The sequence below is a fragment of the Mauremys reevesii genome, unplaced genomic scaffold (assembly GCF_016161935.1).
Source record: "Mauremys reevesii isolate NIE-2019 unplaced genomic scaffold, ASM1616193v1 Contig92, whole genome shotgun sequence".
In the NCBI taxonomy this organism is placed as follows: Eukaryota; Metazoa; Chordata; order Testudines; family Geoemydidae; genus Mauremys; species Mauremys reevesii.
In genome coordinates, this window is record NW_024100909.1 from 14,319 (window position 1) to 33,809 (window position 19,491).

General features: G+C 52.1%; 2 non-coding genes across 2 annotated transcripts; both read right to left on the reverse strand.

Moving 5' to 3' along the window:
- Positions 1-3,506: 3,506 nt before the first annotated feature.
- TRNAT-AGU lies at positions 3,507-3,580 on the reverse strand. The gene has a single exon. It is a non-coding gene; the product is annotated as a tRNA-Thr (tRNA).
- A 14,362-nt stretch (positions 3,581-17,942) lies between these two features.
- TRNAQ-CUG lies at positions 17,943-18,014 on the reverse strand. Its single transcript has one exon. It is a non-coding gene; the product is annotated as a tRNA-Gln (tRNA).
- Between the last annotated feature and the right edge of the window lie 1,477 nt (positions 18,015-19,491).

Here is a 19,491-nt window from a genome sequence, read left to right on the forward strand (position 1 = left end):
AATGACCATTGGATTCCATTCCTACGCTTGTAAGTGGATGTCTTCATAATCCAATCGATGACGAGAAGAAAGAGAAGTGGTGACAACAAGCATCCTTGTCTGACTCCGGTTCGCACCTGGAAGCTGTTTGTGAGCTGCCCTCCATGGATCACTCTACAGTGTATGCCGTCGTATGAATTCTTGATCAGGTTGACCACCTTTGCTGGGATGCCATAGTGCCGAAGGAGCTTCCAGAGGGTCTCTCGATCCACGCTATCGAATGCTTTCTCATAGTCAACAAAGTTGATGTACAACGAGGAGTTCCACTCCATAGACTGCTCGACTATGATGCGGAGCGTTGCTATCTGGTCCGTGCATGATCTGTTCTGCCGGAAACCTGCCTGTTCATCTCGTAGCTGTGGATCGACGGCATCCTTCATTCTCTCTAAGAGGACTCGGTTGAAGACCTTCCCTGGCACCGACAGGAGTGTGATTCCTCTAAAGTTGGCACAGTTGCTGAGGTCTCCTTTCTTGGGGATTTTGATGAGATATCCCTCTTTCCAGTCAGCCGGAATCACTTCTTCTTCCCATATTTTCTCAAAGAGGGGGTACAGCATTTCCACTGAAGCATCCAGGTCTGCTTTCAGGGCCTCTGCTGGGATATCGTCAGGTCCAGCCGCCTTCCTGTTCTTCATCATGGTGATGGCTTTTCTGATCTCGTCTCTGGTTGGTTTATCGCAATTGATTGGGAGGTCCTCGTTGGCTGGGTCGATGTCTGGTGGATTTGGTGGTGCTGGTCTGTTCAGGAGTTCCTCAAAGTGCTCCTTTCATCTGTAGTTCTATTCCTGTTATAGACTTTCCCTGCTTGTCTTTAACGGGACGTTCTGGCTTGCTGAACTTTCCAGACAGTCGCTTGGTAGTATCGTACAGCTGTTTCATGTTACTGCTGTATGCTGCCTGCTCTGCTTCTGCTGCCAGTCCATCCACATAATCTCTCTTGTCCTTCCTAATATTCCTCTTCACTGCTCTGTGGGCTTCAGCATACTCTTTTTGAGCTTTGGCCTTTGCTGCTCTAGTCCTGCTGTTGTTGACTGCTGCCTTCTTCTTCTTTCTGTCTTCTATCTTTGTCAAGGACTCTGCTGTGATCCACTCTTTCTGCTGGTGTTTCTTAATTCCAAGCACTTCCTGGCATGCTGACCTAAGTGTGTCTCTCACTTTCTGCCATCTGTTGAGTACACTGTCTTCCTCTTCTTCAGACCGATCCTGTAGTACTGAAAACTTATTCTTCAGCATCAATCCAAAATCTTCCTTGGTCTTATGGTCCTTCAGAAGGTTGACGTTGTACTTCGCTCTTCTGTCTGACGCATCTATCCAGTTCTTCTTCAGCTTCAGCTTCAATCTGGCCACCACTAAGTGATGGTCGGACGCCACGTCTGCTCCTCTTCTAACTCTAACGTCCTGCAAGGATCTTCTGAACTTCTTGCTAATGCAGACATGGTCAATCTGGTTTTCTGTCATGCCTGCTGGCGATACCCAGGTACTCTTGTGGATCCGCTTGTGAGGAAAGATGCTGCCTCCTATGACCAGGTTAAGTGCACACAGATCCACAAATCTCTCTCCATTCTCACTCATCTCTCCCAGAGCATGGGTCCCCATGACTTGTTCGTATCCTGTGTTATCAGGTCCAATTTTGGCATTAAAGTCTCCCATAAGGATGGTAATGTCTTTGTCTGGGAGAGACTCTAATATTTTCTGGAGTCTGTTGTAAAAGTAGTCTTTGTCCTCCTCTTCACTGTCATTGGTTGGAGCGTAGCACTGAACAACATTCATCTTAATCCTCTTCATTTTAGTTCTGAAGGATGCTGTGATGATCCTGGGACCATGTGCCTCCCAACCAATCAGTGCTCTCTGTGCCTGCTTGGACAACATGAAGCCTACTCCCTGTGTGTGGTGTGCGTCGCTCTCTTCATGTCCTGAATACAGCAACAGCTCTCCTGTCAACAGTCGTCTCTGTCCAGCTTGCGTCCATCTTGTCTCGCTAATGCCTAGTAGGGTCAAGTTGTTGCTCCTCATCTCTGCTGCAACCTGCGCCGTCTTTCCTGACTCGTACATGGTCCTCACGTTCCATGTGCCGATGGTAATCCTCCTGGTTGTAAGAAGGGTGATCGGCTTAGTGGCTTCCTCGCGGCTTTCACCACCCAGTGTCATGCATCTTCGAGTTGAAGACCCTTCTTTTTCTAGGCTAAAAGTCTCTGTTAACTCTATTGTTGGCGTTTCTGTAGCAAGCTGATTTTTACAGGGTGGAGTTGCTAGCCCCACGCCCAACCCTCCTCCTTTACCCTGACTTGGGACAGGCAGATGGCCCCAAAGGACCTCTCTGGTGGAGTTCTGTAGTTAATAAACTTATTTTAATGTTTTAAACTTACTTGTGAAATTGTCCAAAGTTCTTGGGAAAGCTGCTCAGATTAAAAAGGCTGGTGCATGTTCACTTTCTTTTTGAGGAAGGGGTGAATTAATTAATGAGCTTGCACTTTTCAAGAGGTTTTGAGCAGTGTAAGATGGTATATTTCTGAGGTGCAAGGCTGAGGGCTGGGGAGATACGCTGGTATCTCTCTACGTATAATTGAGGAGTGGCTTATAGAGCATTCATGCAACTTAGTTGGGTGCATTGCTGCATGTTGTTGGCTGAGTGATCACAGCACATGGAGCGGGTTTTGCTGCTTGTCACTAGTGCAGCATTGTAAGACACAGCCCAGGCTGGAGAGATAAAAGGACAGAGCAGTTCCACAGTTTGGGATTGTACCCCACGGATCCCACCACACAGAGATCCTGCTGTGACCAGCCGTGGTAATACTGTGCTTAGTGCTCTGCCTTGTAGCTTCAACAGCTGCACATGCAAGATGAGTTACAGTGACCTTGACCTTGTTTCCATGTTTATCCAAAGCCTCCTTTTGACAGTTGTCAGCAAAAAGACCCGTTTCTTTTGCAAGCATTTGTATGGCTAGCCAGAGTCGGGCTTCTCCGTTAACAAAAAAGATTGACCAAAATGTGACAAGAGGAGGCACGTTCAGCAAGGCAGCACTGGATGCTGGATCCTGAATCTGCTCTTTATCCAGCAGCTCTCTTGGCAAGCTCTGCCATGGTGCCATGCTCTGGGACATCTCCCCTAACTGCTCCATTTTTCATCAACAATAACATGAAAAGTGAAAGGACAGTCATTCTCCATTTCCTGCAAGCCCTGCAGAGAACCCTCTAGAAGGGGCTCTGTGCACAGATATCCCCAGTGAATTGCATGGCTGCACAACACAGGGTCTCCTGTCACAGCAAATTGCAGCAGAAGCAACCTCCTTGCCAATGCCAATAGCCTTTTCATCAACACCAGACTGAGGATTTGATTCTCGCCAATGCTCCGTTGGAAAGAAGCCTTTTTCTTCACAAGCAATTACTTGGATTGTCAAGGGAGGTCTCTTATGTTTCCTAGGAAGACACAGGAAAATGTGAGCAGAGGAGACAAAAGCTATAGAACAAGGCACCACTGGGAGTTGAACCCAGGATCTCCTGTTTACTAGACAGGCGCTTTAGCCTACTAAGCCATGGTGCCTTCCTCAGCAAGCTGTTTGCAACCACTCCACTTGATGGTCCCAGACTACACCTTCAAATTCCAAAGTAAAAATGTGCCCCATTTCCCTCAAGACTTGCAGACCTTGAGCAGGCTGGCTCAGTGCACAGAAAGCCACAGCTGAGCTGACAGAGGGCTTCTAACATGCACTTCTCCCACAAGCTGCTGTGATCAGATACTGATTAGTGCTCTGTGTTTCAGCCACAGCAGCTTCAGCTCAACTCTGAGTCATGGTAACCTTTCCATCAGCTCCAGACGTACCACTTAACGCTTTCCAAGACTTAGCTGCAAGGAAGGGTTTCTGTGTCTTGAACAAGCACTTACAAGGATTGTGCAGTGAGGTCTTTTCTTTTCATTAGAAGAAATAAAATAAAAGAAAGGAGCCTGAAAAAAAAGCCAGGTTCAGCAAGGAAGAACTGTCAGGCCAAGCCAGGATCTCCTGGTGAATAGGAAGGCTCTTCAGCCAGCTCTGCCCAAAGATCACTATCCAGAGGCCACTTCCCACAGAGTCCAGTTATGATTACAGACTGATCCTGAAATTAGAGCAGGATATTTTAAAGCTTATTCTCACAGTAAAGTAACACAATTCAGCCATGTCGGCACAGAGGAGAAAGCACTCCGTCATTTCATAGTTATTGCGACTGATCTCACTGACAAACTTCCTTTTCTCGGGGTTGCTCACAGGACTTTAGGGAGTTTTTCCTCTTCTCCCTTCTAGCTGTGGTGATGGGACTGCAGCAGCTCCCCAGATGGCCAGCTTTGCTCTTTCACTTACAGCCTTCACTTCTTTGACTGAAGCTGTGTTTGCCACCAGTTTAATCCATAACTGAGACCTCAGGTACAAGCAGCTAGTTACAAAGGCTCAATTCCCATTGCCATCAGTGGGAGGTTATCCAGGGCTGCAGGATTTGGCCCATGGACAGTCAAGGTGCTACAGCAGTTACATTCTTATGTGGTGAGTCCTGCAGCCTATTACCAAACTGCTCTGCCATAGTCTGCAAGGGGCCTGACTTTTTGAGAATCTGGCAGAAGAGAGACCCTGGAGCAGAGAAGGAAAATGTCCTCAGCAGTCACAGCTGGCAGGAGCAGCAAAGACTGAGTATCAGACACACTTTTTCACCAGGACAATAAATGTGCACAACCCCCTGATATATTGTCAATTCACGCCCACACCCAAGGAAGCCCTATTCTGCTCAATTACACTCTCATGGGATGAGAGGGAAGGTCCTCTCATGGGTAAATAACTGGTTACAAGGTAGGAATAAATGATCAGTTTTCAAAATGGAGAGAGGTCAATAGTGGTGCCCCCCAGGGGGTCTGGGACAAGTACTATTCAACATATTCATAAATGATCTGGAAAAAGGGGCAAACAGCGAGGTGGCTAAATTTGCAGATGATCCAAAACTACTCAGGAAAGTTAAGTCCAAAGCAGCCTGCGAAGAGTTACTAAAAGAGCTCACAAAACTGGGTGAAAGGGCAACAAAATGACAGATTTGTTGATAAATGCAAAGTGATGCACATTGGAAAACATAATCCCAACTATACATATAAAATGACGAGGCCAAAAATAGTTGTTGCCACTCAAGTGAGGGATTTTGGAGTCACTGCGGATAGTTCTATGAAAACATCCACTCAGTGTGCAATGACGGTCAAAAAAGCAAAGAGAATCTTGGGAATCATTAAGAAAGGGATAGAGAATAAGACAGAAAATATCATATTGCTTATGGCCGACCACATGAATTGGCCTCCCCTCAGGCAGGGGACTTAGAGGCCCTTCTGCCAGTTGGTGTTGGCAGCAGCAAGGGTTGGGTTCAATGTCTAGGGGAGGAGAGCAGCAGAGAGGGAGGAGGAGAGAGAATCCCAAGAGCAGAGTGCAAACCAACCAGCTGAGGGACTCACAGGAGTCCTGAAATAACAGTAGATCCAGGTCCCATCAGGGCCGCCCAGATGGTGGAGTAAGTGGGGCAATTTGCCCTGGTCCCCACAGGGGCCCCCACAAGAGTTTTTTGGGGCTCCTGGAGCGGGGTCCTTCACTAACTCCAGGAGCTCTGGAAAACTCTCGAGGGGTCCGGGCCTCTGGAGATTCTTCCACTCTGGGTCTTCGGCGGCAATTCGGCGGCGGGGGGTCCTTCATTAATGAAAAGTGACTTCATTGAAGTGTTGAAGGGCCTTAATGTGGAGAAAAGATTGGGTATGAAAGGGCTCTTTAATCTCGCAGAGAAAGGCATAACAAGACCCAATGGCTGGAAGGTGAAAAGAGACAAATTCATATTACAACTAAGGCACAAATATTCAACAGCGAGGATGATTCACCACAGGAACAAGCTACCAAGGAAATTGGTGGATTCTCCATCTCCTGGTGTCATTTAATGAAGACTAGCTGCCTTTCTGGAATGTGTTGCCCCCAAAAGTAGCTATTGTGTCATACAGGAGGCCTGTGATATGCAGGGGGTCAGATTAGATGCTCTAATGGTCTCTTCTGGCCATAAAGTCGACTAATTTCTGAAAAACTGAGTGTAGCATTGGGAGCAGCATCTGCTGTTTTCCTGTCTAGCCAGCTTGCTGCCTAGAACGAACACTCCTTGAGTGGGGTGATCCACAGGGAGTAGCTCAAACCTCCAAAGTGCCTGGGCAGGGGCAGGACATTAGCACAGCAAGGGAGGGGTGTGGCAGTGACATCACAAAGGCCTTTTGCAGGACCTCAGACTATTGGTCAAAGGTGGTGGGGAGGTGGTGACCTCACAGAGAGATGCTGACATCAGCCAGGCAGGACAGGGGTGAGGGGCCAGGGAAACCTCAGAGACCCTGTGGCTTTGCTTCAGCAAGTCTCCTTCTCCAGGTCTCTCTTTGAGGACTGAGAGAGTATTTGGGTTCAGGTACGTGAGAGCCAGAAGGAGCCTCTTTCGAGTTTTCTCCTTCCCTTTTCCTGATTTTACTAGAAAACAGCCGTCCCTGTTTAGAAGGTAAGAGCCTCCTCGAGGGAAGGGATGTCCTGGGCATGTCACAGTTCGGATGCCAGTGCCCCCCCCCCAATGTATGGAAGTTCCCGCCACCCTGCTCTGTGTTCGCAGGGCGGGAGAGAGCAGCATCCACAGCAGTGATTTGCTCCTGGCTGCCGGAGCAGAGCAGCAGGCTCAGCTGTGAGAACTTCCCGGAGCTATGAAAGGGGAGGGGCCATGGCTCTGTAGCAGGAATGCAGGGCAGGCGAGTTCACGGCGGGCATTGTGGGATACTGGAGGAGGCCAGTTATGGTGATATAATGTACAGCAGCGTCTACTCTGTCACTTTAAGTTTGCTGCAAAAAGCTCTAGACCTCTCATCAAAGTCATTTTATTTTGTCAGCAAAACAGGGCAGTTTTGTCGCCAGACGTGGCATTGCAGTGTGTACACCAGCCACAAGCTGCTGACTGAGGGAGCTTAGTGTGTTTTTCACACACCTGAGCAATATAATTCTGCTGAAACAACTTTGTAGTGCAGACCTGGCCAAAGAGTGACTCACACACAGCTTGCAAGGAAAACCTCACCTGCTCCTCTGCTTTGCAGAATCCAAACACAAGTAAAGCTTGTCAGGCCCCTGTAAAGATGGAGGGAGTCAGGTGTTGGCAGGGCCGGCTCTGGCTTTTTTGCCGCCCCAAGCAAAAAAAAATGGGGTGGGGCCACCGGAGCAACAAAACAGGGGGGAAAAAATGGCACGGGTGGAGCAGAAAAGTGTGGGTGTGGGGGGGGGGGGATACGGCGCGGCTTAATCGGCAAAGTGGGGGGGGACACGACGTGGCTGGAGTGGCAAAGTGGCGGGAGACAACACAAAAACGGTGGGGCTGGAGCAGCAAAGCTGGGGGGAGGGACACGGCACAGCTGGAGCAGCAAAGTGGGGGGCGGGGGACAACACAAAAATGGTGGGGCTGGAGCAGCAAAGCTGGGGGGGAGGGACACGACGTGGCTGGAGTGGCAAAGTGGCGGGGGAAAACACAAAAACGGTGGGGCGGGATCAGCAAAGCTGGGGGGAGGGACACGGCACAGCTGGAGCAGCAAAGTGGGGGGCGGGGGACAACACAAAAATGGTGGGGCTGGAGCAGCAAAGCAGGGGGGTGGGGGGAAAAACAATGGCGCGGCCGGCAAAGCAGGGGAAAAACAAAATAAAAAACCCCTACAGGGCGGCTGGAGCCAGTGGAGTCCCTGTGCTGCAGAGTGCGCGCCCGGTCTAGTGGGGGCGGGGGGAAGGGGAGGGAGCGGGGGGGGAGAGAGAAGGGAGGCGGCCAGCGCTTCAGGGGGGCACTCACCGCGCGGCTCCGACCACCGCGCCGCCTGGTACCCTCACTCCTTCTCTAGACTAACCAGTCCTAATATACTGTAACATGGTTATATTCCACCTCCTTCACTGGTCACACCCAACAAAATTAATTATACAGCAGACAGAAACAATCACAGAACCAGACAGAGACCATGCAAATAAACATACAAAACAATACAGAAGGGAGGATTTCACAACTACATCTGTACAACCATAAGGGTTTTCCAGCTGTGTCTATTGATAAGTGAGTTTTTGCCAGACAGGATGCTACCAAACTAAGTTTCCCTTTCTCTGGAGGTGATGGAATATCAGGGCAGGATTGTATTCCTAACAGCCCAATATTTCAATGTGACTAGTTGGGAATGTGTGAATGTGACCACACACTTCCCACCTTATGGCTGCCTTTGCTGCTTAGCCGAAGAACCAGGCCTCAGACTGTCACAGTGAGAGAAGGCCATTACACAGACAGACAGTGATTTTTTATTCTTTCTCTTATATCTTTATAACTAGCTAAGTGATAAAAATACACCTAAATTCTTAAAGTACAGGCCTCTGCAGACAGGCCTGAATCTCTGTATCCTAACAGTCCTCGAGGTCAGGCAGCCTCTGGGTAAAGGGGTGGGGACTCAGATCCTCCCGCTGGCCAATTGCACCAGGGTCGTGTATAAACCAGGGAAGTTCCCCACAATAGCCAGACCAGATGCCCCCTTTACACTTGTGCTCTGTCCTCATTGCTTCTCTCTCTCCCTTCCCCCCATCTCTGCTGCTCCCCCTCTGGGCTTTCTCAGCACCTGGCCCCACAGCTCTCCCTGCCAGCCAGAGACTGCGCTTTCTACACCTGCAGTTGTGGCCTTTCTCCTGCTTGCTAAGGAAAGGAACCTTTCCAGGAAATGGCCATGGCTTCTGGGAATCCCTGTATGGCTGTGAACAGAGTTTGGCTCCTGGCACACCAGGCAACTTAAAAGCTGAGCATCCAGACAGGGGCTTGAATCCTGGACCCTCAGATTAAGAGCCTGATGCTCTAGCAACTGAGCTACCTGGGCTTGTTAGGATACATCTTCACCGTTCAGCACAAGAGCGAGCAGGCAGGCAAAAGGGGGCCAAAAAAAGTCCCAGGAACCCCTCCTCTTTTCTGCACAGCCACTGCCTGTCAGCAGGATTCCTCCTCCTCCTCCCTCCTGTGCCTCAGTGCGACTAAATCTCCACACCTAGACAGCCGGTCCGTCCGCTGCACCCCAATCCCCCATGCCTGAGCCTCCCTGCCAAAGCCCTGCACCTGGCCCCATATAATTAAGTCTCACGTGTCACTGGGAACTTAACTTCTTCTGCCCAGAGCGTCTCGGCCCCCTCAGCAGATGACCTGAGAAACACAGTGTCCGGCTTTTCCAAAGAAGTGTTTAGACCCCCTCATCATGTGGCCTAAAGGATAAGGCATCTCCCTGTGGATCGGATGATTCAGGATTTGAGTCCCCTTGTGGTTGTGCTCACTTTGTGCTGCAAGTCCTGCTTTCTTCACAGCTGGAACCTCTTCTTGGCTGCTCAGGCCAATGCTCTGGCTTCAGCTAGAGCCCCGGGAAGGAGTTGGGGGTTGGGTGTCACAGAGGCTGGGGCATGAGCCCCAGGTGCTTCCAGTCTCACCTTTGCCCTTCCTGACTTGCCAAAGAAAATGGGTGGCTCCACTGCCAAAGTGAGCACCCTCAGACTTGTGGGCACCAGGTGAAGCCGTGAGAATCCCAACTCTCAGGTGTCAGTTCTAGAGCCCTGACCCATCCAGCAGGAGAGGAAGAAATGGCTCTTGCAGAGCTGGAGACAGGGAAGTGAAGCAGTGTGAGCTCCAGGGCTTTACCACAAGGTCCCACTGAGATTTGAACTCAGATTACAAGATTCAGAGGCCTGAGTGCTGCCCGTTACACCATGGGACCAGCTCATACTGCCTTCTCTGGCCATCAGTGACCCTCATGGGGCCTGCTCGAGTAAGGGACTGTTGTCCCCTTATTAAAGCTTAGTGGGGGGTTTGGTTGGCTAGTTCCCAGTCCCAGTAGAAGGGGGAAGGGCCAATGGGAAATCAGGACCCTGAGACTGACAGTCCCCAGGGGCAATGGGGAGAGGCCAAAGCTCCAAGTTAGCCGCACTGACAGGCCAGGCAGTGTAATGAGGGAGTCACCAGGCCAGGGGGGTCCCATCCTCCGTGGGAGCTGGAGCTGCCTGGGCCAGAGTGGGGCGGAGCTAAGGAGAGAGCAGGAGCCCGAGAAGAGCCGGGGAGCAGAGCTGTGCAGGTGTAGTGCCAGAAACTGCTCCCTGTAGGACTTTGCTACCTGTAGCAGTTACTGAGACCTGAGGTTGTTCTTATTTGCTGACTTGTCCTAATTGGCTAAAACTTGACAGTGGTGGGGGATGGAAGCATAAAGGCTTCGTCCTCCAAACGACCCTGCCTGGTGTCCATCTGTATCTATTACCTCTTAACACAGGATTGTAAAAAATAGAGTGAGGTCATTTAAACATCATTTATTTTGCAGCTTCATTTACTGCGCTAACAATGTAGCATCCTGACACTGATACGTCTGCCCATGTGCCCTGTGGGTTGGATTCATTTTAGTGGGATGTGGGACATGTGCAGGATAATTTAAACTCTTAATTTCCTTATGGTTTCCCTGCAATATACTTCTCTGCTGGTGCGATTTCTGACCATTGCATGTCTATTGTATTTATTACAATAGCACAAGTAAGTCACACAAGTGACATAGTCTAGGGGCTTGGCTACACTTGCAAGTTAGAGCCCATTAAAGCAGCCCCGGGTGCCCTAACTCCTGAGGTGTCCACACTGGCAAGGCACATGGAGCACCTGGGCTCTGCAGCTGGAGCGCTCTGGGTAATCCACCTCCATGAGAAGCATAAAGCTCACTGAGCCCTGCTGAAACGCCCTGGCATCACTTGAGTGCGGATCTCCCTCAGCCTCCCCCGCAATGCTGGTCAGTTGTATTGTCACTGTGATAGTCAGTGCTTCCCTTCAGGGCCGGCCCTAGAGGGGTGCAGGGCCCAGGACAAATCCTCCCTTTTCTGCCCTGTCCCCACTCCACCCCTTCCCCCAAGCTCCCACCCCTGTCCCCTATATTCCCATCCTGCACCTTCCTGCCCCATTCCTCTCCCGCCCCCACCTCTTCCCGTCCCTGCTCCTCCCCCTCCCCGCCCAGTGCCTCCTGCACCCCACTGAACAGCTGATCACTGGCAAGTGGGAGGCGCTGAAGGGGAAGAGGAGGAGCTTGTCAGCCAGGCCTGTAGTGGGGCGGGGGAGGGAGGAGCTGGCTGCCAGTGGGCGCTGAGCACCTATTTTTGCTCTGTTGGTTCTGCAGCCCCGTAGCTCCCAGGGAGTCGCTGACTTGGCTCCTTTCACACTCTAGAGATAGGAGCAGAACCAGGGCTATGGCTGATCTATGGGGCACTAGGTGAGTGGCAGAGGCTTTAGGTGCTGAGAGTTTGCCCGACCCCTCAGGGACACAGTGTGAGGGGGTGTCCCAGGGATCTCGATGAAAGGAGCAGAACAGGATTTCCTTGGGGTGGGGAGAGAATTGAAAGTGTCTCAGGGGGTTGGACAGAGGTATTGCCCGGGTGAGAGACTGGCTAAAACACAGGCCTTGCTGTGGGCAGGATTTGAACCTGCACAGGGGAACCCTATTGGATTTCGACCCTAATATCTTAACCACTCGGCCATCACAGCTGGGAGCAAAAAACTGCCCCAATGCCAGAGAAACTGGTAAAGAATCACAATGCCCAGGTGTGAAGTCATCTGAACTACAGAATTCCCACCGCAAACCTGGCCCCCAAAGCACAGGGGGGATTGGGGGTTTGTTCTCTTTGCTTAGCCATGTGCAGTCGCACAGAGAGCGCGTTTAAAAGTCTCCCGTCCCACAGAGCGGGAAGGGGAAATGATTCTCAACTTGAAGCCTGACGTAGGGTGACCAGACGTCTTGATTTTATCGGGACTGTCCCAATATTTGCTCTCCCCCCGACACACATTCTAACCACTGGCCCCCACACCCCTCCCAGGGCTGGAGATAGAACCCAGGAATTCTGACCATCAACCCCACTCCCCCGCTCTGACCACTAGACCCCACACTCCCCTTTTAGATTTTAGGCTCGCAGTCTCTTCTATCCATGCACCCCACCTGTCCATCCCTTTGCTGCAGCTTTTTAGGGTGTCACCCCTGCTCTGCATTCCCCCAGTGCAGCCCAAGGCTTTTCCTCCCCCCAACCACACATCCTCTCCCCACACAGAGTGGATTAAGCACATCTTCAGTGGGGGTTTGGCAAGGCAGGGACAGGGGCGGCTCTAGGCATTTTGCTGCCCCAAGCACAGCAGGCAGGCTGCCTTCGGCGGCTTGCCGAGTCGCAGGACCAGCGGACCCTCTGCAGGCAAGCCGCAGAAGGCAATGCTGCCTGCTGCCCTTGCAGCGACCAGCAGAGTGCCCCCAGTGGCTTTCCACCCCAAGCACGCGCTTGGCGTGCTGGGGCCTGGAGCCGCCCCTGGGCAGGGAGCAGGCTGGCTGGGTGTCTTTGTGGCTGTCTGCTGGCCACACATAGGCATGGTTCTCATAAGAACATAAGAACATAAGAAAGGCCGTACCGGGTCAGACCAAAGGTCCATCTAGCCCAGTATCAGTCTACCGACAGTGGCCCATGCCAGGTGCCCCTGAGGGAGTGAACCTAACAGGCAATGATCAAGTGATCTCTCTCCTGCCATCCATCTCCATCCTCTGACAAACAGAGGCTAGGGACACCATTCTTACCCATCCTGGCTAATAGCCATTTATGGACTTAGCCACCATGAATTTATCCAGTCCCCTTTTAAACATTGTTATAGTCCTAGCCTTCACAACCTCCTCAGGTAAGGAGTTCCACAAGTTGACTGTGCGCTGCGTGAAGAAGAACTTCCTTTTATTTGTTTTAAACCTGCTGCCTATTAATTTCATTTGGTGACCCCTAGTTCTTGTATTATGGGAATAAGTAAATAACTTTTCCTTATCCACTTTCTCAACATCACTCATGATTTTATATACCTCTATCATGTCCCCCCTTAGTCTTCTCTTTTCCAAACTGAAGAGTCCTAGCCTCTTTAATCTTTCCTCATATGGGACCCTCTCTAAACCCCTAATCATTTTAGTTGCTCTTTTCTGAACCTTTTCTAGTGCTAGAATATCTTTTTGAGGTGAGGAGACCACATCTGTACACAGTATTCGAGATGTGGGCGTACCATGGATTTATATGAGGGCAATAATATATTCTCAGTCTTATTCTCTATCCCCTTTTAATGATTCCTAACATCCTGTTTGCTTTTTTGACCGCCTCTGCACACTGCGTGACATCTTCAGAGAACTATCCACGATAACTCCAAGATCTTTTCCTGACTCGTTGTAGCTAAATTAGCCCCCATCATGTTGTATGTATAGTTGGGGTTATTTTTTCCAATGTGCATTACTTTACATTTATCCACATTAAATTTCATTTGCCATTTTGTTGCCCAATCACTTAGTTTTGTGAGATCTTTTGAAGTTCTTCACAATCTGCTTTGGTCTTAACTATCTTGAGTAGTTTAGTATCATCTGCAAACTTTGCCACCTCACTGTTTACCCTTTCTTCAGATCATTTATGAATAAATTGAATAGGATTGGTCCCAGGACTGACTCTTGGGGAACACCACTAGTTACCCCTCTCCATTCTGAGAATTTACCATTAATTCCTACCCTTTGTTCCCTGTCCTTTAACCAGTTCTCAATCCATGAAAGGACCTTTCCTTTTATCCCATGACAGCTTAATTTACGTAAGAGCCTTTGGTGAGGGACCTTGTCAAAGGCTTTCTGAAATCTAAGTACACTATGTCCACCGGATCCCCTTTGTCCACCTGTTTTTGACCCTTCAAAGAACTCTAATAGATTAGTAAGACACGATTTCCCTTTACAGAAACCATGTTGACTATTGCTCAAGAGTTTATGTTTTTCTATGTGTCTGACAATTTTATTCTTTACTATTGTTTCAACTAATTTGCCCGGTACCGACGTTAGACTTACCGGTCTGTAATTGCCGGGATCACCCCTAGAGCCCTTTTTAAATATTGGCGTTACATTAGCTAACTTCCAGTCATTGGGTACCGAGGCCGATTTAAAGGACAGGTTACAAACCTTAGTTAATAGTTCCGCAACTTCACATTTGAGTTCTTTCAGAACTCTTGGGTGAATGCCATCTGGTCCCGGTGACATGTTAATGTTGAGTTTATCAATTAATTCCAAAACCTCCTCTAGTGACACTTCAATCTGTTACAGTTCCTCAGATTTGTCACCTACAAAAGACAGCTCAGGTTTGGGAATCTCCATAACATCCTCAGACATGAAGAATTAAGCAAAGAATCCATTTAGTTTCTCCGCAATGACTTTATCATCTTTAAGCGCTCCTTTTGTATTTTGATCATCAAGGGCCCCACTGGTTGTTTAGCAGGCTTCCTGCTTCTGATGTACTTAAAAAACATTTTGTTATTACCTTTGGAGTTTTTGGCTAGCCGTTCTTCAAACTCCTCTTTGGCTTTTCTTATTACACTCTTGCACTTAAGTTGGCAGTGTTTGTGCTCCTTTCTATTTGCCTCACTAGGATTTGACTTCCACTTTTTAAAGGAAGTTTTTTTATCTCTCACTGCTTCTTTTACATGGTTGTTAAGCCACAGTGGCTCTTTTTTAGTTCTTTTACTGTTTTTCTTAATTTGGGGTATACATTGAAGTTGGGCCTCTATTATGGTGTCTTTAAAAAGGGCCCACGCAACTTGCAGGGATTTCACTTTAGTCTCCCCTCCTCTGGCCCTGCCCTCATTTGCGCTGTAGCTTTTAAGCCTTCCCTTGGAGCTGTCAGCACCAGCCACCTCTGCTCCAGGTGCCCAGAGGAGGAGAAGTGTGTTGGGCTCCAGCCTGGGACTCTGCCTCCCTCCTGCCTAGCCCTGACTGTGAAGCCTGGCCTTGGCCCTCCTTCCTTTAAATGCCATGTGGGCAAGAGGTAACGTGTCGCTGCAAGTGAAATGGCCAAACTTGTGGGCCTCATGTGAAGCAGCAAGAACCCCAACCACCTGGTCAAACCACAGGCATCAGGGTAACACGTTCTAGATCCCCAACCCATTGTGGCCATCACAACCCAAGACCTGGCTCCAGTGGGTGAGTCACCCAGCTGGAGGGGGGAGACAGGCTCTTGCACAGCTAGAGACAGGAAAGTTGAGCACTGGGAGCTCCAAGGCTTCATCACAAGATTTGAACTCAGATTGCAGGATTCAGAGTCCTGAGTGCTGCCCCTTACACCATGGGACCAGCTCATATTTCCTTCTCTGCACATCAGTGACCCTCACTGAGCTGGCTTGTGTAAGGGACTGTTGGCCCCTTACTAAAACTTAGTGTGTGTGGGGAGGGGGGTTGGTTGGCTAGTTCCCAGCACCAATAGAAGGGGGAAGGGCCAATGGGAAATCAGGACCCTGAGACTGACAGTCCCCAGGGGCAATGGGGAGAGGCCAAAGCTCCATGTTAGCCGGACTGACAGGCCAGGCAGTGTAATGAGGGAGTCACCAGGCCAGGGGGTCCCATCCTCCGTGGGAGCTGGAACTGCCCGGGCCAGAGTGGGGCAGAGCTAAGGAGAGAGCAGGAGCCCGAGAAGAGCCGGGGAGCAGAGCTGCACCAGCCGGGGAGAACCAGAGCTGATCTGTGCTGGGAGCTGAGCCGCAGCAGCACGAGCCATAGAAGCTGCCCAGGGAGCAGATCTGTGCGGGGAGAAGAGCTGCAGCAAGCGGAGCCAGAGGAGCAGCCCAGGGAGCTGGAGGCAGAGCCGCAGCAGCACTGGGGCTGGAGGTGGGTGCAGTGAGCAGCGTGGGAGAGCGAGGGGGACCCTGGGCAGAAGGCCCAGTGCAAGGAGATGCCACCCGTCAAGAGATCTTGCAGGCCAGACCTTTCGGGGTGGGGGGATCATATCCCCTGCAAGGGGGGCTGACACTGGGAACAAGGGGCCTGTCACCTAGAGCATGTGGCCACTGCCAGAGCAAGTGTCCAGCCCGTGGTGTCCCTGCAGCACAGCCAGGGCCTGGGGAGGAGGCCTGGGACATGTGAGGGAGAGACTGTGACCTGCCCTGACCCTCCAGAGACGCTGGTTGTGATCTCCCTGCACCACAGAACAGGGTGACGTGTTTTCCTTTCCCACCTTTCCTTATGTTTTACATTGATTGCTGGGTAATAAATGGTGTTTGCTTGAAGCACATGCAGTGAGGAGTGGGTCAGGGAAGTGCCCAGAGTGGAGACACTGTAGCCCCCGTTCAAGTGATCATGACAAGATTGGGGGTCATCAAACCCCCCAGGATTCCTGGGCCCAGCCTTGTCGGGGTTACGAGGTCTCTGCCACACAGGAGAGTAGAAAGAGCGTCCTCGGGGTCAGGCAGCCTGTGGGTAAGGGGGTGGGGACTCAGATCCTTTCTCCCGCCAATTGCACCAGGGTCGTGTATAAACCAGGGAAGTTCCCCACAATAGCCGGACCTGAACCCCCTGTACACTTGTGCTCTGTCCTCATTGCTTCTCTGTCTCTCTTCCCCCCATCTCTGCTGCTCCCCCTCTGGGCTTTCTCAGCACCTGGCCCCACAGCGCTTCCTGCCAGCCAGAGACTGTGTGTTCTAGGCCTGCTCCTGTGGATGTGGCCTCTCTCCTGATTCCTGAGGAAAGGAACCTTTGCAGGAAATGGCCACGGCTTCTGGGAATCCGCATGTGGCTGGTGGACAGCACCAGGAATCATTTGGCTCCTGGCACACAAGGCAACTTAAAAGCTGAGCGCGCAGACAGGGGCTTGAACCCTGGACCCTCAAATTAAGAGCCTGATGCTCTACCAACTGAGCTACGTGGGCTTGTTGAGATCATCTTCACTGTTCAGCACAAGAGTGAGCAGGCCGGCAAATGAGAGGCAAAAAAAGTCCCCAGAACCCCTCTTCTTTTTCTGCACAGCCACTGCCTGTCAGCAGGATTCCTCCTCCTCCTCCCTCCTGTGCCTCAGTGCGACTAAATCTCCACACCTAGAGAGCCGGTCCGTCCGCTGCACCCCAATCCCCCATGCCTGAGCCTTCCTGCCAAAGCCCTGCACCTGGATCCAGAGAATTAAGTCTCACGTGTCGCGGGGAACTTGACTTCTTGTGCCCAGAGAGTCTCGGCCCCCCTCAGCAGATGACCTGAGAAACACAATGTCCCCCTTTTCCAAAGAAGAGCTTGGAGGGGTTTTTCTCATGTTACCATGTGGCCTAATGGATAAGGTGTCTGAGTGTGGATCAGAAGACTGAGGTTTCGACTCCCTTGGTGGTTGTGTTTCTGCAGTTTCACTGTTGTGCTGAACGTCCTGCTCCCTTCAGGGCTGGAACCTCTTCTTGGCCGCTCAGGCCAATGCTCTGGCTTCAGCTACAGCCCCGGGAAGGAGTTGGGGGGTGGGTGTCACAAAGGCTGGGGCATGAGCCCCAGGGGCTTCCAGTCTCGCCTTTGCCCTTCCTGACTTGCCAAAGAAAATGGGCGGCTCCACTGCCAAAGTGAGCACCTGGAGTGGGAACAGTCAGAGGCCCCACCAGGGGGGCTGGCCCTGCTTTCCTACCCTCTTCTGATGTTGGCCACAGAGCATCAGCAGCCGCCCTGTGGCCTTCAGTGGGGTTCAGCACATCAGGGAGCAGGCTGGCCCTGTGGCTGTCTGCTGGCCACACATAGGCATGGTCCTCCCCTCCTCTCGCCCTGACCTCCGCTGCTTTTAAGCCTTCCCTTGGAGCTGTCAGCACCAGCCGCCTCTGCTCTAGGTGCCCAGAGGAGGAGAGGTGCTGGGCTCCCACCTGCCCAGCCCTGCTTCCTTCAAGCACAGAGGCAAGTGCCAGACTTGTGGGCACCACATGAAGCCATGAGAATCCCAACCCTCAGGTGTCAGTTCTAGAGCCCTGACCCATCCAGCAGGAGGGGAAAAAACTGCTCTTGCAGAGCTGGAGACAGGGAAGTGGAGCAGCATGAGCTCCAGGGCTTTACCACAAGGTCCCACTGAGATTTGAACTCAGATTGCAGGATTCAGAGTCCTGAGTGCTGCCCATTATACCATGGGACCAGCTCCTGCTGCCTTCTCTGGCCATCAGTGACCCTCATGGGGCCAGCTCATGTAAGGGACTGTTGGCCCCTTACTAAAGCTTAGTGGGGGTTTTGGTTGGCTAGTTCCCAGTCCCAATAGAAGGGGGAAGGGCCAATGGGAAATCAGGACCCTGAGACTGACAGGCCCCTGGGCAATGGGGAGAGGCCAAAGCTCCAAGTTAGCCGCACTGACAGGCCAGGCAGTGTAATGAGGGAGTCACCAGGCCAGGGGTCCCATCCTCCGTGGGAGCTGGACCTGCGTGGGGCAGAGCTAAGGAGAGAGCAGGAGCCCGAGAAGAGCCAGGGAGCAGAGCTGCGCAGGTGTAGTGCCAGAAACTGCTCCCTGTAGGACTTTGCTACCTGCAGCAGTTACTGAGACCTGAGGTTGTTCTTATTTGCTGACTTGTCCTAATTGGCTCAAACTTGACAGTGGTTTCTCTAGCAAAGGCCAGTCCCTGCCCCCTTGGTCCAGACATCCTCATTCACATCAGGCTGGGGTGACCAGATGTCAAAGATGAAATATCGGGACGCGGAGGGTGGAGCCAAAAAAAAAAAAAAAGCCGGCGGCTCCCCCCCCCGCCCCACCGCCAGGCGGCAGTGGCACAGCCCCGTCTCCACCCAACTCTCGGCTCTGACCCCTGATACACCCCCAGCTCCCCCATCCCCTCGCTCCTGGGCCCAGCCTGGGCTCAGCTCTGCAGCCGAGCCGCACTCAAGGTCCCTCCTGCAGCTCCCGGGCAAGGGCGAACCAGGCAGCCGGGCCCGGGCCCTCCCGGCAGGAGCGTGTCTGCCCCACGTGTGTCTCCACCCCGCCCACATGGGTCCTGTCCGCTCCGCACATGGGCGGCAGGTTATATCTGTGTGCGGTGCCCGGGCTCCAGCAATATTCAGGGCTGGGTGCCCTGCTCCAGCAACAGTTGGAGCTGGGTCTCTCCCCCGGCCCTGCCTGGATTGGGCCCCGGCCCCCCCACGTCTCCCCCCGCTGCCGTGACCCTGCCTGGAGCAGGTCCCAGCCCCACCTGCCACCCGCCGCACGTATCCCCGCCGCCTCCGCTGCGTCAGGTCCCTGCCTGACAGAAAGCAGCGCGCCCCTCTCCCCTGCCTGCTCTGTGCTGCCAGAGAACTGCTGTCTGCTGCCCCAGGGTTCTAGTGCCTGCCCGCACTACTGGCGAGGCAGGCTGCCCTTACCCTGAGCCTCTCCAACACCCCAAACCCTCAGCCCCAGCAAGCGCCCTCATCCCCCCTTCACCCTAATCCTCACCCCAGCCAGAGCCCTCCTCCCCTCCACACCCTCATCCTCTGCCCCAGCCATAGCCCTCATCGCCCCTGCACCCTAATCCTCTGCCCCAGCCAGAGCCCTCATCCCCCCGCACCCTAATCCTCACCCCAGCCAGAGCCCTCATCCCCTCCACACCCTAATTCTCTGCCCCAGCCAGAGCCCTCATCGCCCCTGCACC